The sequence below is a fragment of the Rhipicephalus microplus genome, unplaced genomic scaffold (genome assembly GCF_043290135.1).
Source record: "Rhipicephalus microplus isolate Deutch F79 unplaced genomic scaffold, USDA_Rmic scaffold_75, whole genome shotgun sequence".
Classification (NCBI taxonomy): Eukaryota; Metazoa; Arthropoda; class Arachnida; order Ixodida; family Ixodidae; genus Rhipicephalus; species Rhipicephalus microplus.
Genome location: NW_027464648.1, coordinates 109,916 through 136,700, shown reverse-complemented (window position 1 = coordinate 136,700; position 26,785 = coordinate 109,916). Strand labels below are relative to the sequence as shown.

The following is a 26,785-nucleotide window of genomic DNA, read 5'->3' as shown; positions in this document are numbered from 1 at the left end:
GTCCTAGTCTCATAAAAACGTTTAAAATAAAATCAGAGGATGTAAAGTATCCCTGCTTATCTAAAAGAATTAAAAAATTGCCAACGTACCTAAAACCTTTAAAACCTCCAGCTCTTTAAAAGCATTATCCAAGTCTCTATCTACATCCGCTTAAGATATATCGCAAAGAACCGGCGTGACACAGAAACCAACGCCGATTCCCTGCCGCTGAAGAAAGGACTTTTCGTCAAACATTATAAAAGGTACATCAAGACAAAATTCTAAAAGCGATAAAGAAATGTCCGCATTAAAGCCTGCGTCATTGATAAAATCAACGTCGTCATTCTCTTCAATGCAGAATTTCAGAGAAGCTAGAAGCTTGTCATGCGGCACGGAATAACACAGATCTACGACATCCTCTGAAAAGACGTTGCCTGTAGTATCACGACACCGCAAAAAGTCGCACACATCACTTCAGCCCTTCGTACAGGAAGGGTCATTCACCACGAGATTCTTTAGCTTGCTCTGAAGAAATATGCTAACGTTAATCTGCAAAGATCCTCCTTCACTAACAATAGTGCGAAAACGTACATCCGGTTCGTGTGTCTTGGCCGAGAAAAAAAACGTTGAGGTTGCTCCCTTTGCTGTTCTTCATGTCCTTAGCTAATATTGTAAGCCCCGCATTCTGGCGAAAATCAGCGAACTTAGACTTATCGAACTTACGAACTTAGACTTAAAAAGAACTTCCACCCAATTAAGTTGAGGGCGACTCGCGTTAAGTTAAGTTACTATCTAATCAATTGTGCTAAGCATGACATGCCCAACAGCAACCCTGTGCACGATAGGGAGGCCCCTACTGCACGTGTAATCCAGAAGCGGGCAAGAATTGCCATTGCACCCACTTGCCAGCCTCTCCGGGAATACGCGGCTAGCGTCTTTCAACGACAAGATGTCGACGAGGCGCTGAGGAGTTCAAGGCTTAAACTTGTTAAACAAGCTCCCCCCCCCCCCCCCCCCCACCGAACCGCCAGAGCCATGTGGCGTCGTCTCATCGGGAATAATACGTTAGTGAAAGGAAGGATACACAGACCGCAGACATTCTAAAGGTGAAAATGAGAGAAGGGAGAGAGAGGAAAGGGAGGGGTAAGAAGAGTGAAAGGGGGCCAGGAGAGTCCACCTTATACTCTCATTGTGTTTTTTTCTTCCTCTCTCTCTCTCTCTCTCTCCCTCTGATTTAAGATTGTATGAAGCTGAGCACCAACAAACCGTACCCTCAATCCTGATGAAGTCTTGACTCTGTCTGAAACATCGAAATAAACCACGTTGGGGCTGCTCACGGAGGATCCACTTGACTATATATATATATAAATATTTTATATAGACAGTTCTTTTATATTTTATGTTACAACAAGACCAAAGATTGAATAGTTTAACAGGATAACAAAGACAGGCGCTGACTCCGAGTGGCATGCGTAATAGTTTCTTTTATGACGGCGCGTGTAGTCAACTTCCTTTCATTATCTGTGCATTGCCTAAAGTTGTGAAGTGCGAAATTTTTATAGAAGCTCCTACAGGCTCAATATATTTAGCTGCTTTCTTTTAAAAGCAGCACTTAGTTAAATAATCATTTTAACTTCTTTTTTTCAGAAAATTGGTTTTAAAACAATGGAATGTCAATTTTACATCAATAAGATGTACGTTTTTGGCACCTGATATGTAATAATGTACTTGTCGTTGCTATGACAAAGTAGCGCATACTTGTCCATTATGTTGTGCCAGTATCTAGCTTTTTTGTTTTGTTACTTTTGAAGACTATTTTTATCTTCACTTCAAAACCTGGTGTTCATATAGTTGACTCATCAGCGAATAAAAGGAGTTCATGAAAAGTGGTGCGGTAAGCAAGTTGAAATTATTCATACAGCTCTCGCCTGTTTCTGAGGCCACGTGTCTTTCATAATATTACTTCGTAAAGATAGGGCAGAGCAAAATATTTATGATTAGAAACGCAATATTGAGACTCTAAGTGGAGATGGTCGAGTCGCACAACACCGCGGCTGCCTTATTTTGCGGGAACAGTTTAACATCATGAAGTTTTCAACTTCCATTTCCACAAATTATTATGCAAAAACCTTGGAAAAATTGTTCCGACAAGCACAAGAGTAGGGATCTTTGCCTCTCTCGTACGCGTTAAGTATTACACTAGGCCTACCGGCAATGAACAACGTAATTCGTATTCACGCGCTTAAGTGGGCAGTTTTTTTTTGCGTACCGGTTATGTATACACAGTACGTACCTGCAGCGTGTGTGAATGCATATCACAAATATTCAAGATTGCTGGCGAAGAACGCCACACTCTAACCAGCTTTTCCAGACAATCTTGCTTTTTTTTCGCTTCTTTATGTCTCATGTTGCAGTGTAAATGTTAAATTACTTGTGTTACTATAAAATCCTGGGCAAGAGCCTTCATACTCAAAATTTGAAGATCACATGCCCACCGTGGGTACGTCAGAGTTCATCAGGCCGGAACGTACCATGTGTTACCCCTAAATGAGCTTTGATAACAACCAGCAGACGATGAGGCAAAGAGAAGTATAAGGGGTGTTAATATAGGAAATGCCGAAGTAAATGTGAAGGAAGAATAGCAGACGATAAGGTAATTTGCCACAGGCAGGATCCGAACCTGTGACCTTCCAATTTCGTGTCCGATGCTCTGCCATAGAGCTACGGTGGAGGTTATTCTTCGTCCACTTTCTAGGGTATATATGGGCATTAAATGAGGGAGCGTTCATCAGTGTGACCGGTGTCCATTGCGGCGAGGGCGGAATACTCTTCCTGCTTGTTGGTGTCACTTATCACGTGTTCTCATTACCAGTTGACACCTGTCCAATGTTTTCTCCTATACAATCTAAAGACAGCAAGTCTGGCAGAACGAAACCGTCGCTATAAAAAAAGAAAAGAACTGTATATTTAAGGGCTCGGTTTCTTCGTTAGACAAAATATTATTGAGAGTCAAAAGAGAACGATGCCAAGAGAAGCGTAAAGAGTGTTGTTTGAAGTAATTGTACTGCAAATGTGAAAAAGTAAATGTAGACATAAATTGGACGGGGGAATAACGGCCGTTGTAGCTCAGTGTTAGTGCATTTGATGCAAAATTAGAAGGTCGCCCGTTCGGATCCTGCCGGTGGCAACTTATCTTTTCTTTCACTCTTTTCTCTTTACACCTACTATAAAATCACTTCTGATAACACTTACTATAGTGCTATTCACATCATTGTCTGTCGGTTCTCATTAACATTGTGTCGAACAAAGAAAACGAGTCCTTAATTTACACTTCTTCCTTCCAATAAATCAGTAATTACTTTTAAAGAGCGAAAAAGAAGTTATTCTTTGCAGAACATGAAGGCCGAACAGAGTACTCTAGACGAGCAAAAGAGTTTCTAATTCTGTATTTTCAGTATCTCCACAATATTTCAAGTACGTTTTCAAGGCTAGCGTCCTAACCAGCAAGATATACAGGCATGTTAGCAGAAAGTATATAGTTTTTTAACGTACAGAAAGGAGGTAGAAAAGGGAAATGAGAAAAAGGAAAGAGACGTAAAACTGAAGAATAGGAGAGAGGCTAGAACGTTGCACACAAAAAAAGAGAATGAAATTCATAACGACAAAAAATTGAACTAAAGTGATCCCACAAACACAAATTAGAAATACAAAACAGAAAAGGAAGGTAGGAAGGTGAAGAAGGAAAAAAATGGGCAGATATCTTACGTATACCTTGGGAAGCAATCTCATGAGAGTAATGCAGAAAGAGGGGTACTGTATTGCAGTGATGTTGTAAAGCAAAACGTTAGATGATGACGCTAAATATAAGCCGAAATATACGCACACACATATGTTGTACATCCGCATATGTTTCATATAACCAGTTGTGTACAGTTGCGTTATGATGAAACCTGCAACACCGGTATTAGCAACAGCGGAGGTGGTAAGCATATATGAAGCGCTTGTGCACATGCTCGTGAATTGAAGCCTTAGATAATGCTACATAAATCAGCTTCAGTGGATCGCACTTAGCTACAAGTGGCGTTAACCCAACATGATCGTATACGAGTACATATGTTATGTTTATAAAACAGGGTACCAAGCCCTGCAACCACAATTCTTTATAATAAGTTATTTTTATATTTGCCTTCCGAACAGTTTTCTATTAAACCAATTTACGCGTGGCTGTATAGTTTGGCTCCTCTAATAATCTCTCAGTACTATAAATGGAGTTTCACCATTCATCCATCACTGTACAAAAAAAAACGCAAGTGTAATGTCTTATTAGGATTGGTCAATATAAAAAAATGGCAGCATATCCACGGAGTGACTGATGGAGAGTGGGGCGAAGAATTCGTCCGTCCATTCGTTCTTGCTTCCGTCCATCCATGCGTCCGTCAGTGTGACCGTCCATGCACCCATCAGCCCGTCCGTGCGTGCGTCTGTTCGTGCGTCCGTTCCTGCGTTCGTCAATGCAGCCGCCCCTGCGTCCGTTCATGCGTCCATCCTTGCATCTGTCTATGGGCCCGTTCATCCATCTATTCAACACTCCAAGTACCACCATCTCGCATCTTTTCATCATATTGCCTACTTTTCCTACTTTTCCCTAATTAGGCCTAAACTTGAGTGCGCCTCCATAGTTTGGGATCCCCACACAAAAATTAACGTCCAAAACCTAGAAAGAATTCAAAGAAAAGCAGTACGATTCATATATAGTAAATTTATGTCAACCGACTCCCCCACTGCATTACTAACAGCTAATGGTATAGAACTATTACAAATTCGAAGAACAAAAAGTCGGCTACAGTTTCTTTCAGACATAGGGAACCACAGGCTACCCTTAGACACCGAAGTATACGTATCCCCCTTGTTAAGCAGACCCACTCGACACCACTATCCTCATTCCCTAACGCCAATCTTCGCAAGGACTGATACTTTTCGGTACTCCTTCTTCCCACAAACAATAGATGATTGAAATAAACTAACCGAAGCATTTCCTCAACGCCCTTGCCCATTTGTGTAAATAATCTTCTTCCATGACTTCCTTGAATGGCATTATCACCTTGTTGTTCAACTGTTACTTTTTTTTAAAAGCCACAACCCCTCTGTCTTATGGCAAAGAAATTGTGTAAAAACGCTTTGCAACCCTGTTTCATTCTGTTATTTAGTGTGTTTCATGTATGCTCACCCTGCTTGGACATTTTGTCTGCAGTATTCTATAAATAAATAAATAAATAAATAAATAAATAAATATTTCCACGTTCCATTTCCCAAGTTTTTATTATCGTCCCAAAACACCACACGATTCTCAGCGCAAACCGCGCCTGCAGTTTTCGAGAAGGTTCCGGACTGTAGTGAATCATTTCGTTAAGATCACGCCCACTGTGCGAACGGTACAGATTGTTCTGGAACCTACGCCAGCGCCAGCGATAACGCTAGAACATTCGACGGCAAGGGTATAAATGCCGACGTGCTTCGCCGCTTGTCAGTTGTTGATCGAAGGCCGACGCTCCGTTCAGTGGTCTAGCTGTCTCTTCTCGAGTCCTCAAGTGAGACCCGGGGTCACGTTACGCGGACGTTGACCCCAGGGGTTCAAGTCGACAAAAGAAGTTTACGCGGCACCGGCGTCTTGTACGCGCGACCGCGGCCCCTGGGTCTCGGGCCTTGCTGCCTGAAGCCCGCCTACCCCATGCTAGGAGGAGGTGCAAGGTCCCCGGTTCACGCCCGCCGTCCCGGAGTCCCCCTGCGGTCCACCTGGTACCACCAAGACCTGCGCGGCACCCGCCTCGGCTGAGCCGCTTCGTACCAGAGTGCAGCTCGACTGCACGTTACAAGTCACCCACGAGCCACGCCCAACCGGTGGCTTGCGGGGTCCGCCCACCAGAATGGCCACGCCATTTGAACTCCCGGTGAGGGAGAATTGTTTCATGTTTTCCACGCCCGAGGGCGATGCCTCCGTCGATGAGTTAATTGACGCAATTGAAGAGACAGATGGTGACGACAGCGTATTAGTACTGCAACATATGGGGGGCGCAAAATTTCTTGTATGCACCCGCAATGCTGGCCAGGCGACGAAGCTAATGGTGGCAAAAGGAATTGAAGTGAACGGGGCGAGGGTGCCAGTAGAGGCAGTAGGGCCGCCGGTTACATATGTGAACGTTTACCGTTACCCCGCTTTTCTATCAGACGAGGCCCTCAGCAACGCCTTAGCCCAGTTAGGTAAAGTGAAGGGCATTTCGTTCGCCACCCTAGCCACTCGCCAGACCAAGTTAAACGGGGTACGTGTGGTTGAAATTGAGATGTGCCGCCCAGTCCCCAACTTCATCACTATTGCGGGGCCCAAAGTGATGGATGTGCGAATACAGAGGCATGGACAGTGTGTGCGCGCGTTGTGATGAAGTCGGGCATATGGCGACTGCGTGCACCACGGCGTACTGTAAGCGGTGCGGCACCTTCGGCCACGATACTGAGGGCTGCTCGGCAGACTGTAAACGTTGCGGGGGTCACCACGCAACACGCGAGTGCTTTCGTAAGCTTCGGTCACCCGCGGCTTGCCCTCGCTATCTGAATCCGCTTCGTCGCACTCTCAGTCAAGCGGCCCCGCCTCTGCCCGAGCAACTAACTCGCCTCGTATGCAGGTCTTTACGTCCAGGTCCGCATCCCGCACAACCGAGAGGGGATCCCCTTCCGGGAACCGCGACTTAGACTCCGATCTGACTTCAGGCAGTGGCATGGGCGATTCGTCTGCCAGTGAGGGGGAGAGGCCCGGGAGTTTTGACGAGACTACCACCAGGTCGACCGAAACAGAGTCGAGCGATATCGAGACGGGTTCAGCGCAATCGTCCCCCCCCCCCTAAGCCACCTCCAACCTCGGCGAGCCGGGATTACTGCGGGAATTCGGTGACTGTGGCTAAAGCGACCCCCGAGTCCAACGAGTAGGGAGAGGCTCTCCTCGCTTTATTCTACACACCCGTCAACGTCCGGGCCCCAGTGACCAGCCTGGCCTTGGAGGCCGGCACCCAAGACCCAGCCGGCGACGATGCCCCCGTAAAAAGTAAAAGGTATTACTTTCTACCCGGCGACAGCGAATGCGACCATGCTGCACCGACTTCCTCCCCCGCCTCCCATTCGACACGCCCAAGCCGGAACTCGGACGCGAAAACTGGACAGATGGCCACTGGGCTAGAGCAGAGAGCTCGCTCACGCTCACGAAGACGCCCTGATGACGATAAGCGGTATCTGGGTGAGAGGGCAGCCAGCGAGAAGGCCCGGCAGCGTAGACCCGGGCCAGCAGGTCAAAGCAGTGATAGTGATGCTCCACCACACGCGATGGCACAGAAGCTCGAAAAAGACGGTGTAGCCAAAGGGGAACCACCCCCCAAGCCCCGAGACGCAAGTCACTGAAGCGGCGCGCCAGCCCTGTCGGCTTCACGGCTCTTTTTCCTTCCTCTCGTTCGCTCTGGCCGCACTATGTCCCACTTGCCTTCTCTTCTCCTTCTGGCGCAGCACCCTCCTTGCCCCTTTTTGCCGGCACGCGGCTGTCGCCTATCTTGCTCGGTGCATTCGCTCACCCTTCTTTCCTTCTCATCTCCAGCGCTTGGCATCGCGCCCAATCGGTGGATGACGGCCACGCTGCTCGTTAGCCTCGATACTTCCTGCGTTTTGTTTTCTTCTTTTTAAGGTTTTTGATGGCCTTTTTGAAATTGGCTACGTGGAATATCCGAGGGTTTAGAGATAGGGCGAAACAAGCAGCCATCCTAGGTTTCGCTAGGAACCAGAACATAGATCTCCTCTTTATTCAAGAGGCGAATTTCCGAACGCCGCTGAATGTGGTTAATTTCCGCCGAGATCATCAGACCGACGCCTTTTTCTCTCTGGCGACCACGAGAGCATGCGGGGGCGGAGTAATATTCGTATCAGGCAGATTTCGATCAAAATCCCATTGTATTTTCGTGGCGAATGGTTGGTACATAATGATTGAGATTTTCATCAAAGGCAAAAAGATACGCATTGTGAACGTCTATGCCCCCGTGACAAGAAAAGATACGAATAAGTTCTTTCAAGAGATGCACCAACTCCTCCTAGAGTCCATTCCCCACGTACTGGTCGGTGATTTTAATTGCGTGGTAGATTCTAACCGGGACGTGAGGGGGCCAAGTTAAGGAAGATCAACCTACAATGCAAAAGAGTTGGTGAAAACCCTTTGGCACCTAAACCTCTCGGACATATGAGTACACCTCTATAAAGACCGCTTCGTAGCAACCCGTACCTCTAGATCAGCAGGAAGTAGAGTAGACCGGATGTACTTTCCGGACCTCCTCCTCCCTTTGGTAGAAGGATGCGAAGTACTCGCGCTCCCGGCCAACCTGAAAGAGAAGACGGATCATGCCCCGCTCGTCACGATGGTAAAGGGATCCCCCGGCCCGCACTCTGATAACAATGGCTGGAGAATAGACGCTGAGCTGCTGAGAGATGAGACTTGCGTAGAAAACTTGAAAGCTGCCATCAGCGCATCAGTAGAAAATGCCGGACTTATTACCCCCCCCCCCCTCTGTGGGATAAACTTAAGGAAGAATGAAAGGCCCTGTTACAAAAAGAAGGCAAAGCCAGAAAAAGACGTCATACACAAAAGATGAAAGAACTTCTTCGTCGGATGCCGATCATCAAGGCAGCCGACACGTTGACCTCATGTACAACAGAGTACCTGACCTCGCTCGAGGAGCAATACAACCAACTCCTCAGAGATACCATGAGGCGACCTCGAAGTGAGCATGGACTATTGGGCACGGCGACCGGAGTTGATGTGAGGGAAGTACGTAGAAATGGCTGTTTGCGAATAACGGAGGCAAAGCGCTTAGACGGTTCTGTAACCGACGACCCAGCAGAAATTGAGAACATCTTCAGAGAGTACTTCAGCATACAGTTCCAAGACACCGAACCAATAGACACCAATCGAAGACCCGACCATGTCAAAGAAATTTGCAAACATCTGCAGCGAGTTAAGGAGGAGGAGGAGCCAGCCACCCCTAGCGCTGAAGTCTCCCCTGCAGAGCTTCGTGAAGCCATAAGAAGCATGATCCCCAATTCTGCCCCAGGCGCTGTTGGTCTGACTGCAGCCTTCTATGTGACTTTTCTCGAAGTTCTCAAAGAACCCTTGGTCGCGATGGTGAATGCGATCTTCAGGTCCTTTAAGAAACCCGACTCCTTCGGAGTGGGTAAAATTGTCCTACTACAGAAAGAGGGTGCACCACCAAACGAGCCCACGGCGTGGCGTCCAATCACGCTTTTGAACACCGATTACAAGCTGGTAGCCACTATACTGAACAACAGGCTCAAGCTCCTGTTACCGGACATCATTAGCCCGTACCAAACGTGCGCGATTCCAGGAAGGTCGCTTTTTGCGAACCTCATGACAGTGATCCGTGACTCTTTCGAATACGCGACGACAAGAGGTTTCAATGGTGTTTTTATTTCCCTAGACCAAGCTAAAGCTTTTGACAGGGTACGACACCATTACCTCTTCGACGTGATGCAGGAGTTTGGCTTACCGGCAAGTTTTATAAAACTGGCAAAAACTTTGTACGAGGACCTAACCTGCACCGTTGTGATTAACGAAGTCACAACGCCGGCATTCAGGTATAGCAGAGGCATAAGGCAAGGATGTCCATTGGGCTCGACCTATTTTGTCATGTCGTGCGAGCCGCTGATCACAAGTGTTATTGCGCATGAAGGCATTCGGAGCTTCCCACTGACGGGCCAGGAGCAGGTGAAAGTGCTGGCATACGCGGACGACATTTCCCTGTTTGTTCGGGATGAAAGCAGCCTCCAAGCCTTTAGTTCGACGATCACAAGATACGCGCAGGCATCCGGAGCGGCGATAAATGCGGACAAGAGCAAGGCGATGCTATTTGGAACTTTCCCCAGAGAAGCCTTAGGAAACATCGAAGTGGTGTTCACCGTTAAAGTGCTGGGAATCTACTTCTCCAGTGAAGGGGTGGCACCAGCCACGTGGCAGAGAGCCCTCGAGAGGGCAAAGCAGGCAGCCGACCGCATTCGACTCCTTAGCCTCACGTTACGTGAAAAAGCGCTGGCAGCAAGGACCACCGTTTGCGCGTTTGCGTTCTACGCCAGTAGGGTAGCGGTGATCCCTAGGAAAACCTCGAGGCAACTGAACACCGTGATCACCGATTTGCTATGGGAAGGGAAACCGTCACCAGTCAAGTGACACCTCCTTCAACTACCCGAGGACAAAGGTGGCCTCGGCCTCCCACACGTACAAATGACCAGCCAGATACTGGCCCTCAAGATTACCCGCACGCTTTATTACGCAGCGAGTTACGTTGGGAAGAATATAATCAACTACTGGACAAGCACCATCACGCACTATCTGGAAAACCACAAACACACTGGCCCGCGCGCGGAAGCGCCCTTTCACTTTTACAGGATGACGGCAACTACGACAAAGATCATAAAAAAAGAAGCCCTGAACTGCGACATTGACAAGGACCCACCAGCCCGAATCGTCGAAGCGATAACAGAAAACCAGTTGTCCCAAGAAGAAAAGGAGCAGATCAAAAGCCTAGGACTGTGCAAACAAAAAAGCAATAAGTACCGACCGCGCGAAGTACATGACTTCGAGTGGAAGCGCAAGTGGCAAGTTTTGCCCACGAGACATCGCCTGCACCGTTTCGGCATCACGCCGAAATAGTGTCCTAATTGCCGCGCTGAGGAAGCGGTCTCCCACGTGTTGTTAGAATGCGGGGCGGCCAAGTCGGTTGGCGCCTGAATGCGAGGTGCTTCAGCATCCGCCCTCCCCGGGCCCTCGAAAGGAATAGGGGCTGCTTCGCAAGGCTGGTGATTGCCATCACACTCTTTGTGATTTGGAAACGCCGGTGCCTTGCTGAGGTAAAGAACACACCAGTGAGAGCGGCCTACCCAGCACTAGCCATGATCAAGCAGAAAATAGTGCAGCACTTGGCCAAGCAACTGGAAGCTGGCGGGGAGGACCAGTTCCTTCGCCGCTGGCACACAAAGTTTTTTTATTGTCAGAGGTGCGAAACTCCATACCCCCATAATCCCCTATTAACCCATTCTCCCCAACACATTGTGTTGCAAGTGTATGTATAGCGCCAGTCAAAGTATTGTAATTATGCCTACCCATGTTCACAATCTGTTGTAAATATATGTAATGTCACGTTCCATTTCCCAATTTTTTGTTACCGTCCCAAAACACCACACGATTCTCAGCGCAAATCGCGCCTGCAGTTTTCGAGAAGGTTCCGGACTGTAGTAGATCATTTCGATAAGATCACGCCCACTGTGCAAACGGTACAGATTGTTCTGGAACCTACGCCACCGCCAGCGATAACGCTAGAACATTCAACGGCAAGGGTATAAATGCCGACGCGCTTCGCCGCTTGTCAGTTGTTGATCGAAGGCCGACGCTCCGTTCAGCGGTCTAGCTGTCTCTTCTCGAGTCCTCAAGCGAGACCCGGGGTCACGTTACGCGGACGTCGACCCCAGGGGTTCAAGTCGACAAAAGAAGTTTACGCGGCACCGGCGTCGATTTGCCAATAGCCAGTCTTGAGGCCCATTGACAAAAAGTACTTGGCGTTGTGGAGCCGATCAAGTGCGTCGTCTATTCGTGGGAGAGGATACACGTCCTTTCTTGTGATTTTGTTCAGGCGGCGATAATCGACGCAGAAGCGTAGGGTCCCATCCTTTTTCTTCACTAACACCACGGGGGATGCCCATGGACTCTTGGACGGCTGGATAATGTCATCCCGCAGCATTTCATAAACTTGTCTCTTCATGGCCTCACGTTCTCGCGTCGAAACCCTGTACGGACTCTGACGGAGTGATCTGGCATTTTCTTCGGTTTTGATGCGATGTTTCATGATTGGGGTCTGCCGAATTTTCGATGACGACGAAAAGCAATCTTCGTATTGCAGAAGCAGGGCCTTGATCTGTTCTTGCTTATCGTTCAGAAGTCTGGGACTGACGTGGAAAGCTATGGGAGGGGCTTGGTTCCTCTGAGCAGGCACCGCAGAATCGGCGAGGGCGAAAGCACTGGTGGCTTCGACAATTTCTTCGATGTATGCGACCGTTGTTTCTTTGTTCACATGTTTGTACTCATTGCTGAAATTCGTAAGCATAACCGTTGCTTTGTCTCCCGCAGCTCTGCAATTCCTCTTGCGACGCAAATAGTTCGGGTGACCAACACATGCTGACTGCCTTTAACGACGCCTTCGAAGTCAGGTGATTTAGAAGCGCCGACTGAAATAATGACGCTTGAGCGAGGCGGAATGGTGACTTGTTCTTCCAGCACATTCAAGGCATGGCGTTCAGACGGCGAGCGCGGTGGTAGGGCTTCTACTGTGGATAACGTTATCGACTTTGTTTTTAGGTTGATGACAGCACCATGGAGGCATAAGAAGTCCATACCACCAACGTCACTTGTTTTGTGAGGACATGCCGGGAGTGTCAGTGACGCAAGACACCGCCGACAAGGCCAGCGGGACTTCTGCAGCCAATTGATCCACCTTGCCGACCTTTCCAGCAGATTGGTATGGACCTACTGGGGCCGTTCCCGACGTCGGCTTTCGGAAACAAGTGGATCGTGGTAGCTACCGACTACCTCACCCGCTACGCCGAGACAAAAGCCCTGCCAAAAGGCAGTGCATCCGAGGTAGCTAAGTTCTTCGTCGAAAATATCGTCCTACGTCACGGCGCCCCGGAGGTCCTTATCACCGACAGAGGAACGGCATTCACTGCCGACTTAACTCAAGCGATCTTGGCATACAGCCAAACAAACCACCGCCGGACGACAGCGTACCACCGACAGACCAACGGCCTCACCGAGCGGCTTAACAAGACGATCGCCGACATGCTGTCAATGTACGTCGATGTCGAACACAAGACGTGGGACACCATTCTTCCGTATGTGACCTTCGCATACAACACGGCGGTGCAGGAGACGACGCAGATATCTCCATACAAGCTGGTCTACGGAAGGAGCCCGGCAACGACGCTCGATGCCATGTTACCCAACGTCACCGACGAAGAAAACCTCGATGTGAGCGAGTACCTTCAACGCGCCGAAGAAGCCCGACAACTTGCGCGTCTTCGTATCAAGAATCAACAGACAACCGACAGCCACCGTTACAACCTTCGACGACGCTTCGTGGAATACCAGCCCGGTGAACGTGTTCGGGTGTGGACGCCGATACGCCGACGTGGACTAAGTGAAAAGCTTCTGCGACGGTACTTCGGACCGTACAAGGTGGTTCGACGTCTCGGCCCACTTGATTACGAGGTTGTCCCCGACGGCATCACGAACTCTCAACGACGCCGATCGCGACCTGAAGTCGTGCATGTCGCGCGCCTCAAGCCGTTTCATGCACGTTAACAAACTGAAACAGTGTTTTTTGTATTATTGTTGTATTGTAATTTATTCATTGTACTTTCTTGCATTATTATTGTACCTTCATCTTTAGTTAAAGCATCGGGACGATGCCTTCTTTCAGAGGGGGCAACGCCACCTTCCATTTCCCAAGTTTTTGTTATCGTCCCAAAACACCGCACGATTCTCGGCGCGAACCGCGCCTGCAGTTTTCGAGATGGTTCCGGACTCTAGTAGATCATTTCGATAAGATCACGCGCACTGTGCGAACGGTACAGATTGTTCTGGAACCTACGCCACCGCCAGCGATAACGCTAGAACATTCGATGGCAAAAGTATAAATGCCGACGCGCTTCGCCGCTTGTCAATTGTTGATCGAAGGCCGACGCTCCGTTCGCCGCTATCAGTCCGAGACTGCTATCTGTGCGAGACTGCTGCTGTAATTGGACTTTCCGTTTACCGAGCAAAGGCTCGCCCAAATAAACAGTTAAATCCCAACACGAACTCTCCTGTCTTCGGCCACGTCACGACCCCGTGACAATATATTCCCCATATAGAAGCACCGACATCCAGCGGACATTCCAAGGACTAAACGAGAGGTGGCACACGCACACTTTCTTACGGCCTGCTGTTCGGGTCCACTTCCCACCTTTAACCACCTCGAGTTCATGGTACATACTAGTTCACTGTATTCATGGCACTGCGGCCGAACGCTCGCTAAACCTTTCGAAAACCAAGGAGGTTACGCCCAGCGAGTATGACGTAGCAAACTTTTTCAGTCAGATAGTGCTCAATGTACATGCCAATGGCTGCTAATGGGAAATGAGAGGCGGAGAATTCGGCTTTTACTTTCTTACGGTTTGCGCTTTGCATCTACTTCCCATTTTTAGCCACCTCGAGTTCATTCATGGTATATACAAGTTCATTGTATTCATGGCACTGCGGCTCAAGAGTTTATTCTATCTTGTGGAACGCCGCTTGCTAGACGCGAGCCGGACGCGCTCGCATCGGCTCCTGCTTTTTTAAATGTTTTAGACCGCAAATTTGCCGATCGACCTCGGTTTTTCGACTCATCTGATCCAGTTTCTTTCAAGGATCGAGTGGATACCCGACTTTTGCGGGTAGGTCAAGCTTTCGAACTTTTATTTGGGTGTTTCACCCTGTGCCACGTTGGCGCTCAGCTCGGCCTGCCGAGCGAGACGCTTCGAGGATGCCGCTCGAGGAGATGGTCTTCAGCGAATAAATCTCCAGGCAGGAGGATGAAGCCTCCGGATGGATTGTTGCCCACTCTCGGAAGAAGCAGCGTCCGGATTTTACGCCCGGCGACAGCCCTGGCCCCAGTGCCGGTCATCGTGCCGCCCATCCAGCGCACCCGAAGGGGCCGATAAACAAGCTCATCGCCACGTCGCGCCTGCCGCGATTGCCTAAAGATCACTACCGGGTTGTCGTACGTCCCAAGGGAGGCATGGATGTGCGCAAGGTCAGTGAAATCAAGGTTACCCAAGCTTTGGTGATGGCTGCTTGTCTCGGCCCGCCGCAGGCTGGGGAAGATATTGTTTGTGCCAATGAAATGCAGAACATTTTTGTGGTCAGCACGCCACACGCTAGGAACGCAGAAGCCTACGCTAAAGTGAAGCAAATTCGAGTGGGAGAAACGCTCCATGAAGTCTCTACTTACGTGACGCCACCCGGGGATACGTGCAGAGGAGTTGTTCGCGGTATCGACCCTGAGCTCTCTGATGACCGGCTTGGTGAGCTCTTCGTGCACGCAAGAAATCCGAAGGTTCTTGGAGTACGGCGCATCAAGAAAACGCCCACGGTGATCGTCCTGTTTGACGGTATGAAAGTTCCAAACTACGTCATGTGTGGGACGAACCTGATCCGGTGCACGCTCTACCGACGACAAATCGACGCCTGTCGAACCTGCGGAAAGCTGGGACATCGCTCGGACGTTTGTCCCACTCCTAGAGTCATCACCTGCCCGGACTTTGAGGTCTCATCGCCCCCTGAGAATCATACGTGCCAGCCGAAGTGCTCCATCTGTGGAGGAGCGCATCTGACGGCGGATCGGGCCTGCCAAAGCAGGTACCAGGTTCCCTACATCGTTCGGCGTAGAAGGCGACGACGGAGAAAAGCAAACAAGCAGCGCGCGGAGTTCGTGCCACAGCAAGCTTCCGGGCTTGGGTTCAACCAGGGGGGTGGCCTTGATAACCCTGGGCGGGTGCGGGTCACCGCTCTCTCTCGAGGGATAGGTCTGCCTCCTGTGCCCGGATTCAGCAGGAACCTACATGGGCTGAACGAGTGGGCCCAAAACGTGAGTCTCGCACTATCGTGCAGCGCAAGTTGCCAGAGCAAGCTACGGCTAGAATACAGCAGCTAGAGCGTGAGAACGCAACTCTGAGGAGTGAGCTTCAGGATATTAAAGCATTAGTTGTTGAGCTTAGGCAGCGCGAACGCACGCCGGAAGGGGCGGTGAAAGTGCAGCAGGCCGAGGCACAACCTAGAGGCGGTATGCGAAAAGCCGCTGACCCTCCGGTATATATCGAGAAGGAGTTCAGTGACTTTAAACAGAAAATTATGGGGGTGGTTCATGAAATTAAGGAGGCCATCGCTGGTGTCAGCTCTGTCATCCAGTCCCTTTCTGCAAGGGTGGTGGTGATGGAGCAAAACCTAAGTAGCAATCATGGCGAAGCTAAATAAAACATTTGTCATTTGGCAATGGAATTGCGCGAGCTTCCACAGGAAGAAGGCAGTCTTGCAGCAGTTCGTCAGCTCACAGGAGAACAAGTCAGCCGTAATACTCCTCCAGGAGACCCTTAAAGGAGAGGTGACCCTCCGGGGTTATCGCTCCGTGGCCTGCTGGAGGGAAGGAAAACGCGGGGTCGCCACCCTCATATCCAAAGAGTTCTCCTTTGAGGTTCGCGATGTACGTCCAGACCTAAAGGTGGAACACATACTCATTGAGTTAATCCCAAAATCTCGGCTTAAGGAGCACCTATTCATTCTCAACGTTTATAGCTCACCATCTGATACTCGGGAGACTTTTAATGCGCTTCTCTGCAAAGCCTCCAAAATCGCGGGCTCGGCTCCGTTGACAGTTGCTGGCGACTTCAATGCGCAACATCAGACATGGGGCTATATCAATAATACGGCTAAGGGGCGGGCGCTTCTGCAGCATACTACCAATCTTAATATGTTACTAGTTACTGATCACAACTTTCCCACACGTCTCGGCAATTCTGTAGCAAGGGACACCACGCCGGACCTGGCTTTTGTCAGGAACGTCGAGTGTCCTTCCTGGCAGAACTTGCATGAGAACTTGGGGAGCGACCATTTCATCGCGTCTATCTCCCTGGATGTTAAAGTACCGCCGCCGCGGATTTTCAAAATTGTTGATTGGGATGCGTTTCGGGAACTCAGACAAAGCGATGAAAAAGAGTACGATGACCTTGGCCAGCTACTTGAGCGTCTTAAGGCAGATGTTAAAGCTGCCACTAAGGTGGTGGAGACGGATCTTAAAACGGAACGCATGGACAGCCGCCTAGCGAGGCTCCTTGAAGCCAAAAACTCCTTACTTAACAGATGGCGTACGCAGCGACTCAACATGCGGCTCAGAAAGAAAATTGCTCTGCTCAAACAGGAGATTGAATCGTACAGCCAAACCCTGGCCAGACAACAATGGGATGAGGTCTGTAACGCTGTCGATGGGCAGATGCGGTCAGGGGCGAAATGGAACATTCTCAAGCACCTCCTGAGAGATAAGCAAACTAAAGCTAATCAGAAACACACTGTTGATCGGCTCATTCACAAGGAGAGGTCTGCTGGGCTCTCCAATGATCAAATCTTACAACAGCTGGCGGATAGGTACCTCCCCCTGGGGGCTACCACGGATGCAGACTACCCAGATTTCTCTGGTCTGGAGGATGCGGAGCTGGACTCCCCCTTCAACACGGCAGAGATCAGGGCGGTCCTTTTTGATCTCCATGGAAAATCGGCTCCCGGGCCGGATGGTATCACTAACAGGCTACTTAAAAATCTGGACGATAGATCCATTGAGCTACTAACTGACGAGGTCAACCGGGTTTGGGAGTCGGGGCAGGTGCCGAAGGAGTGGCGAACGGCCTCTGTTGTCCTCATTCCCAAGCCTGGTAAACCTCTCGGGCTCGGCACGCTCCGACCGATCTCGCTCACGTCTTGCGTGGGTAAGGTCGCGGAACATGCAATCCTTAACCGAATCTCCCATCACATTGAACAAAACGAGCTCTTCCCTTTCAATCTCATTGGCTTTCGTCCCGCGCTCTCTACGCAGGACGTTATGAAAATGATTAAACATCAAATTCTCGACATAGACACCAGAGACGTCCGAGGGATTCTTGCACTCGATCTGGAGAAAGCTTTCGATAATATCTCACATCCTCACATACTGGATTCGATCTCTGAGTTGGGATTGGGGGCCCGCTTTTACGGGTTCGTCCGCTCTTTTCTCAGGGATCGCGTTGCCACCATTCGGCTCGGGGACCTCTGCTCCAAGGAATTTCACCTTGGACCTAGGGGAACCCCTCAAGGATCGGTCATTTCGCCGCTAATTTCTAATATCGCGATGAGGAAACTCTCGCTCGAACTCTCTCGTATTGACCGCATCGGACATGCGCTGTATGCAGACGATATTACTATATGGTGCACTGGGGGTAGGGACGGAGACGTTGAGGAGTCCCTCCAGCAGGCCCTCAGGTGCACGGAAGAGTTTTTGGATAGCACGGGGCTGCACTTGTCGACCGCCAAGTCGGAGCTCTTCCTGTACACACAGCCGGAGAAACGCATGTTCACCACTATTCCATTTCCGCCGGAAGAGATCAGGATCGAAATTCACACACGGTCAGGGCAGGCCATCCCCCGTGTCGATAAAATTCGGATATTAGGCATGTTCCTGGAGGAGCACGGAAGTAACTCTCATACTCTGACTCGTATTGCGGCAAAAGCGGAGAGCATGGTCAAGCTTATACTTCGGGTGTCTAACAGGCGTGGAGAGCTTTGTGAGGCCAACCTCATGAGGCTTTTCCATGCCTTTCTTATGAGTCACATTAATTACATTGCCGCAGCGCATAGGTGGGAAAAGAAAGAACAAGGGAAACTGGATGCGATTATTCGAAAGTGCATTCAAAGGGTCTTGGGCCTTCCAAACAACACAATTGAGGAAAATCTCAAGGCTCTTGGTATGCATAATACATTTAGTGAGATTGCAGAAGCCCAACAAACAGCACAAGCTGCACGACTGTCCTCTTCCAAAGCTGGGAGACGCATCCTGGAGTTTCTGGGCTGCGAACCAACTATGGTAGCAGACAAAAAGATACAACTTCCACCCAAATTGAGGGAGCAGATTACGGTCTCACAAATTCCTAGAAATGTTCACCCTCTCTACAATGTCGGCCGCCGGGCCGCTAGGGCTAGGTCGCTCCTCAGTTCCGCCGCTGCCACCCCTGAACTTGTGGCGTTTGTTGACGCAGCACAGTATCCCGGCACATCCAATTTCGTGGCTGTGGTCACTGACCTTCACGGTAAAATCCTCACAGCAGCATCTCTTCGAGAAACCACGCCGGCTAGGGCAGAGCAGGCTGCTATAGCAATCAATGGCCGTGGCGATTCCCATGCGCACGCGCATTTTCACTGATTCTCGAGCTGCTGCACGAGCGTTCATGACCGGGTCAGTCTGTGAGCAGGCGGCCTATGTTCATACCAAAAGACCACATTGCACGGGAATCGATGGCCACATCACCTGGTTTCCTGCCCACATGGGCAAGGATGTCCACCCTGTTATCCCCAATGCCAATCAGCTTGCCCATGCCCGAGCACGCGAACTGTCCCACCGTGACGGGCAATCGGCATCTAATTTTGGGGATGGCATCCGGCAGCTTGATTCGCTCCTCACCTTTAACGAAATTTGCAAAAATTATCAATTGGCCAGGCGTAGCTTTCCGCTCCCGCACCCGCAACTCTCTAGGGCCCAGTCAGTCACTTTAAGAATGCTGCAAACGGGTACTTACCCGTCGCCTTTAGTGTACAGCAAGTTTATCGACAGCATAAAGCCGCAATGCCCTCATTGCGAAGAGATACGTTGCACGTTACCCCACATGCTCTGGCAATGCGCGGCGCTGCGCGATGGCGAGCCTCTCTGCACAGAAGCTGCCTGGAGGACGGCAATTACCAGCTCGGACCGAGAGGTCCAAATCCGGGCTGTCCAGAGGGCCCGCAATTTGGCGGAGGGGCTCGCTCTTCCTGTCCCCACGTGGGTGCGGCCCGCAGCCGACCCTCCCTCTTGAGGGGAATCGGCTCCTCAAGACAATTTGTAAATAAAGTTCATTGACTGACTGCCTGACTGACTGACTGCGGCTCAACGCTCGCTAAACCTTCCTAAAGCTAACTAGATTACACCCAGCGAGTATAACGTAGCAACCCTTTCTTGTCAGATAGTGCTCAATGTACATGCCAATGGCTGCTAAAGATGATCGCAGCCTGCGCGTCAACTAAAAGCCGAATGCTTCTGTCTCTCATTCCCCATTAGCAGCCATTGACATGTACATTGAGCACTATTTTTTATTGTTCAACAACGCACAGAAGTCTCTCAGCGGCACCACCTTGGAGGTCAAAATGTTTTACTTTTTACATACTACGGGAGACGAACGGGTGCCGCTATGAAGAGCTTCGCCCCTAAAATGAGTTTTCACTCGCAACCAATGACGCTGACGCCGACATAGGTATTTATGCTAAACGAGGCGTATCAAGCTATAACACAAGATATTGCTTAGTGAACATGGCCTACTAGTATGTTCATATTCAAAGTTCAATAACGTAAAAGCTCCGTGCGCAAGAGAAAGGAAAATAAACTTGTTTAATTTATTATAAAACAGAAGCTAAACATATTTTGACAATGTATCTTGCACTGATTCGCAAATCGTCTTGGTTGAAATCCGTCATTCCAAAAACCCCATCTCCTTGATAACAATCACTTGCAGTATGCCGGTGTTGAAGCGTGCATTAGTTATATTCCTGATGAAGATTGTTGATGTAGCAGTAACATAGAAGTGGTGATATTCTTAAACGGCACTTTAGTACAAATTAGGTGCCATAAATTTTCATTTTCTCATTTTACACAGTGTTTCGGCTGTTTTCGAAATTTCACTAACTTGAAAACTTTGTTAGTCGGACTGCTATTGTGCGCGATTATGCTCTTTCAGCTTTCAAATTGCTATGATGAAGCTGAACCATTGAATTGAAAACAAATATAGACAGCTGCTCTCAGGTGAAAAATAATTTTATTTGCAATGTATATAACTCTTTGGATGTTTATAGCTCCGCAGTTGTTTTTACAGAGTGCGCTATGAGCTAATATGTTTTATATTGCTCGTGATGTTGTTCACTTAGACCAGTCGCCGTCATTGAGTGTTAATTGAGAAGAACGGACGGTTTTCAAGTGGAATCTGCACAAGCATTTTGTGTGGCACTCAATTATTTTGGCAAAGAGCCACGGCCGCGCTTGAAGTTTCCTATGAAAAAGACGCTATCAAGTGTCACGACGGCTCAGAGCTTCGTAAACAATCAAACATATGTTTTTTATGCTTCATACTCCCCAAAATTGGTTCCAAAGTAACTCATAAATACTATCATCATCCAAATAATCATCTAATAAAGCATCAAAAAAGTATGCGGTTCTATAAAAGCACACATAGCAAACAACACTATAGGTATTCTGCTACTTAGCAAACCGATGACAAGTTTAGGGCGTGGCAGGTAATTTGCTGTTTATTGAGGGCTGCTCCCACTGCGAGGTTTGTGCGTGTTTTACGCAATCCTAATATTTGTTTTCATTTTGGAGGAGATTTCGAAATTTGTCTTTGCGTCAATTTTTATGACAATCATGAACATTGCCCCTCCCTTTAGAGACATGATTTATTAACCTGCCAACAAAAGATGCCAATTGTAGGTTATCAACGTGTACTTACAATTGTCTTCAGTTACGATATAAGTACCCAGTCAAGCAGTTATCTATGCCTCTTTTTTGCAGGAATGCTTGCTTTCCAATGGATAATTGCTGTTCTGATTGTCCACTCTTTGTCATTGAAATCTCCAAGTAAGTGCGTTAATTTTGTTTGTAGTGAATTATAAAGAATACATCTTCTGAAATACTTGGTATACCACTCCAGTGAGTTCGTGTATTTATTTTTATCCACCACCCCCTTCTGTAATGTATTTTGACAATGACGATACATCTGCTTAAAAACATAAAAATAGGCAAATAATTAAATTTACCCCACCCTATGGGAAATTAAGTGTGATACAGTTTTAGACGCACCGTCGTCCAGATGCTTTTTTTTTCTCTACCAGCTTCGTTTTCCTTACTCAGCCGAATAAACACACATTTCAAAATAAATCAGAAGTTCCTTTGAGGGAAGCTGTTCTAGATGTATGTGATGATATATTGAGGTAATCTCAGAGCTCTCGTTGTTCTCGCAATGCGATTAATCAGCATGCCCAGTTATACACGTTTAGATAACTGAGCTCACCTCTACGCTTTCTTGTTGAGTGTTATCGGTGTTTGTATGTGTAGGCTCTGAGGCCATGTTTTGGTGAAAATGACCATCTGGCGGGACGAGAATAATTTTCGCCATCTAGGCACACATTTTAATGCAGTAAAGAGATACATATAGCTCGCTGAGCTCTTCTTCACTTCCCTAACTATTTGTTTCATTCGGCTGTTGCTGCTGAAAATGCCCATCGAGTCCATTTTTACAGTGAAAGCTGTTTTGCGATCACGACAGGGTTCAAGTGCACGCCGTAGTTCTCCGCCACTGCCACTGCCAGTGTCCCTAACCACTATCGCACGAAATATGAAAAACAAATAGTAAATAAAAAACCACCAAGGACACAATGAGATTTGAGCCCGGGTCCCCTGCGTGCCATCCCCAAATTCTACCACAGAGATACCCTGGTGCTTGAAGCTACTTTGTGAACCGGCCTTAGCCAGGTCTGATGTCGGAAAAAAATCGCGTTCATATGAGTGATAAAGTGTTTTAGAGCACCAAAGGAACAATCAGGTGTCACATGTCGCGAGTTGCGCAAAGTGTGAGTCGTCGAATGCTGCAAGCGCTTACAAAATCTCGAACTTGTTCATCACATAATAACTGTGTCGCATGCACACTGTAGGGAATTGTGGAGATTAAAAAAAGCTTCTGCCATAATTCATCGTCATCAAGCACAGCAGAAAAAAATGAACAAAGTTTCTTGCAAGTGTGTAGCACGCACCATCACGCTTCTTCGAAGAATGTCGAACGAGGGCATAGTGAATGCCTGCCTACACAATAATTTACGGCGTAGTGTGTACCTTACAGTTATCCGTGATAGTTACCTAAAGAGTATTTAAAAAAGACTCTGAAAGGCCGTTCCTCCTCCTTTTGTTCCAACAGTGCTGCGCGTTCCACACAGGCCTGGCGGTTGTTTCTGGTTTTGTTCAAACTAAGAGAGCGTTTCCCAGGTTTCTTCTCGAAAAGTGGCTAGCGGGAGAGTCTACCTACCTGCTACAAGTACAAGTAATATGTGATCGCAGAGAAATGGAGAAATGCCTTACAGAATCTGTAGATAATCTTGTGATAATCAACACTGACTGCACCTCACGCGACGGCTTCAAACATATCAGTACCAAATGAGCTGGCCTAACAGCTGCCAATGTACCACCGCTGCTACATTGCAACAGTAATGCGAACGCGTTAAGTGCCGTTACCAATACTCATGAAATTTCGCCGTAGTTTGTCTCTTGGTTTTTAATTACTATACCCCGATAAAACGTTGCAACGTATGAAATTGTCGTTACTTTTATTCTCTCTAAGCGTGGCTATACGATTTATTCTGCTTATCTTTCACAGGAAAGTGCTTTAGGTCAGTTTCTACCGCGTCTCAACTGACGTATTTCTCTCAAGGCATGACTTTGTAAAACAAACACTAGCAGTGGGCAAAGAAAAAAAGACATGAACAAAAAAATTCTTCGCCGTGAGTCAAACGTAATACCCCCTCGTGCTGAAGCAAGAATCAACTCAGCCACAGAGTCTACGTTCATCTTACTAACGGGGATCTACTTATACGCACAATTTACGTTCGGTGGTCTTGGTGGTGTGAGGGCGAGTTAAGGGGCGTGTGCGTTTGTGCTGTGATGAGAGCTGTTCGTAAGTCTTCTGTTTTCGCCGCAAGTTTGAGTTCAAGTTGGAGAAAAAATGAAAGTCACTTCTCTCATTGCCGCAGCCACGTTTCCGAAACGAGTGCGCTACTCATACGCTGAAGAGTGATTATTTTGACAGTTGTTAGTTCTCGCTCATTCTATGTATCTTTGTGCCTTCGTTTTGTGCCTCCTTCATTGTGTTTGAGCAGCGCGCTTTAAGTGTGAAGTTGGGACAGTTGTTAGCTCACGCTCCTTTGGTGTATTTCCTTTTCGTTCATTCCTTCTGCTTGAGGAGTGCGTTGCAAGTTGCGAGCTCTTTTCCGTTTTTCGCGTGACACTATAATTTATTGCTATAGCATTGATTCTTTCACCCATGTGCTCAAACATCACGGAATAAACGCTCAAATTCCTGTGCGAAGACACCAGCTACTTTCGTATTATAATATTTCTTATGCCTCAGACATGCGCCCTGTGTCTTTGAGCCATGGGAAGAAGCAGCCTATGTGGAGAATAATGACAGCTGCCATTGTAGAAGCATGTGTTTGCTATCAGCAGCTAGAAGTAAAGGTACTAAGTTATTATATTTGTTTTCGGACCTACCATGTTCTTTTTGCAGCAATCGGGTGCGATGTTTCCTCGTAGTTTCAATGCTGTCGCTGAGAGAGATAATATAATCATTGTTTAGCACAGCAAATACCGTGACACATTCATAACTATACGCCTTTTCATGGTATTCTTGCCTTCTCCCCCCAGTAAAACCACGCTGCGGGAGTCTGACGTCTTGTAATTTTGGAGATAAGCGGCTGTGTACGATGCACTATGGCAAAATCTATTTCCGAGGTTGCAGTAAGTATTTTGCATTTTGGCTTGTAATTACAAAGGAAATTTACATGAGAGCTAATTTACAGTGATGCTACCTTAGTTAACCCTATGCAGTCCTTCGGCGGCGTTGGTATTCAATAGTCAGGTGCATAAATAAATGAAACCATAGAAATGTTTCTGGTGAGACGTAGTTAGGACCTGAACACTCATGGAGCCGAGGCAAGTGTCATAACTAGTGGTGGGCACCCAGACTTTTTTCATTAATTGGAAGTGATTTGATTGATTGATATGTGGGGTGTAACGTCCCAAAACCACCATATGATTATGAGAGACGCCGTAGTGGAGGGCTCCGAAAATTTCGACCAGCTGGTGTTCTTTAACGTGCACCCAAATCTGAGCACACGGGCCTACAACATTTCCGCCTCCATTGGAAATGCAGCTGCCGCAGCCGGGATTTGATCCCGCGACCTGCGGGTCAGCAGCCGAGTACCTTAGCCACCAGACCATCGCGGCAGGGCAAATTAATTGGAAGTGTGTGAATACGTTCTACTTAGAACTGAAGACAGAGCACTTGCTATGGGTGCTTGATTTCAACATTTTCTCGAAATTTAGGTGAAGGCGAATGTAGTGGCGATTCCGCAAAGAACACCGATAATTGAATTGCTGCTTTCTTGACAAGATGCCAAGAAAGCTATTCGCACTTCCTTTGGAGACTTGTTTCAATTGAAATTCATACAGGAACTCGGGCATGTAAGAGGGTCGTGTAAACAACAGCGAGCACACACTTGGGAGGACTCCGTGAGTGCAGCAGTGGTGTACATTCAGTGAAGCGAGACCCTTGCCAAAACCACATTGCCTGCACCGGATGCTCGGGTGATCGCGTTTATACCAATAGCAAGAGAGGGAGAAAGTTCATTTACAGAAAGGTTGAAAGGTTGGCCTGAGCTATGGTTTGCTCTGGCCTACTATGCTACACTGGGGAAGGGTGACTGGGGAGTGAAAGAGTGATGAATGACGATGGTAAGGTAAAAGATGATATGTTCTTATTAGGCTGGGCAACTCTACAGCCGTGCATCCAGTCTAGTGGGTTCTAAGAAAGCAATAACGACTCGTATAACCACATGTGTGCTGCTGGCGTCAGGCCAAGGACCTAACACAACCTCATCTGTTAATGGTCGACTAATATATGAACGATACTGTGCGACTCCAAAGCTGCTCTTCAAACCATCGATGGCTTCATGAGACAAGGTCCATATCATACTTTATCGATTACAATAGCAGAGCTCCTTGACATTGCTACAAAAAATGGACATCATGTAACATTTCAATGAATACCTGCTCATTGTGGCATAATGGGCAAAGAAGAGGCGGACGCTGGAGCTAAGAGAGCTTTAAATAATGCACCGGAAGTGTGCATCACATTTTCTCGACAAGATACTAACATCCTACTTCGACGCGTAATGCGCAACTCCATCTTAGAGCACTTGCACAAACCAGAACACCAGCACAAGCGGCTGCACAAATGGGACCCGGAAATGAAGTTCCGTATGCCTCAATGCCTCACAAGTTGCCTCACAACGGAAATGAAGTTCCGTATGCCTCACAACAGATCTGCTGTTCGTTAGTTAAAGCAACGCCTTTTTCAATGTTCCTTTCACAGTAGTATAGCTATTTTTGAAGTATGCTTTTAGTACTTGCTATTCCTGTCCCAACTGTTCTATTTATGTTTTCCCTCACGATACCAATGCTAACATAAGTTCCTTTTTTCAATCATGTATTTTAATTCTATCGCCTTTCGGCATGGTTTCAGCTCTGTAGAATGTATAACTTGCTTTGTATCTTCTGATTATTGCATACATTGTGTATTAATAACATAATTAACGTTTACTTCCGTACTGCTCAATGGTTACATGATCCTCATGTCTTGTTATAATGCTTGCATGTTTTTACGTCTACATCCTTTTTTTTGTGTGTGTGTGTGAAAAATTACTGTATTGCCCAAACGCCACGCTCTCGAAGGAGAGTAGCAGTACTGTAAATAAACAAATAAATAAATAAAGCGAAGCGTCTCATGCATTATCCACCGCATTCGCCTCGGTGTGGCTTACACGAGACGTTACACCCACTTGATTGGCTGTAACGACACAGGTCACAATTGTGGTCACTCTCGGTTGCCAGAAACGCTCGAACATATATTTTGCGACTGTCCAGGTTATGCAAGCGAACGTCAGCAACTGATATCTTCGATTGGCCAATAGCAAGGGCTTTTTAAATAGTTGCGAAGGCTCGGGCAAAAAGCGGTTGAGAACCTACTGCCAGCGATATCATCATGGGGAGTT

General features: G+C 47.9%; 1 long non-coding RNA gene across 4 annotated transcripts in view; it reads left to right on the top strand.

Annotated features, from left to right (window-relative positions):
• Positions 1-1,839: 1,839 nt before the first annotated feature.
• LOC142790171 (uncharacterized) overlaps positions 1,840-26,785 on the top strand; it is a 34,935-nt gene continuing 9,989 nt past the window's right edge. For 3 of the 4 annotated variants that reach the window (XR_012889389.1, XR_012889387.1, XR_012889390.1), the window contains exons 1-2: positions 21,427-21,545; positions 24,378-24,470. This is a non-coding gene — a long non-coding RNA (uncharacterized LOC142790171). Of the gene's footprint in view, positions 1,874-21,426; positions 21,546-24,377; positions 24,471-26,785 lie in introns of those variants that run through there. The other variant, XR_012889388.1, reaches the window with a different exon arrangement.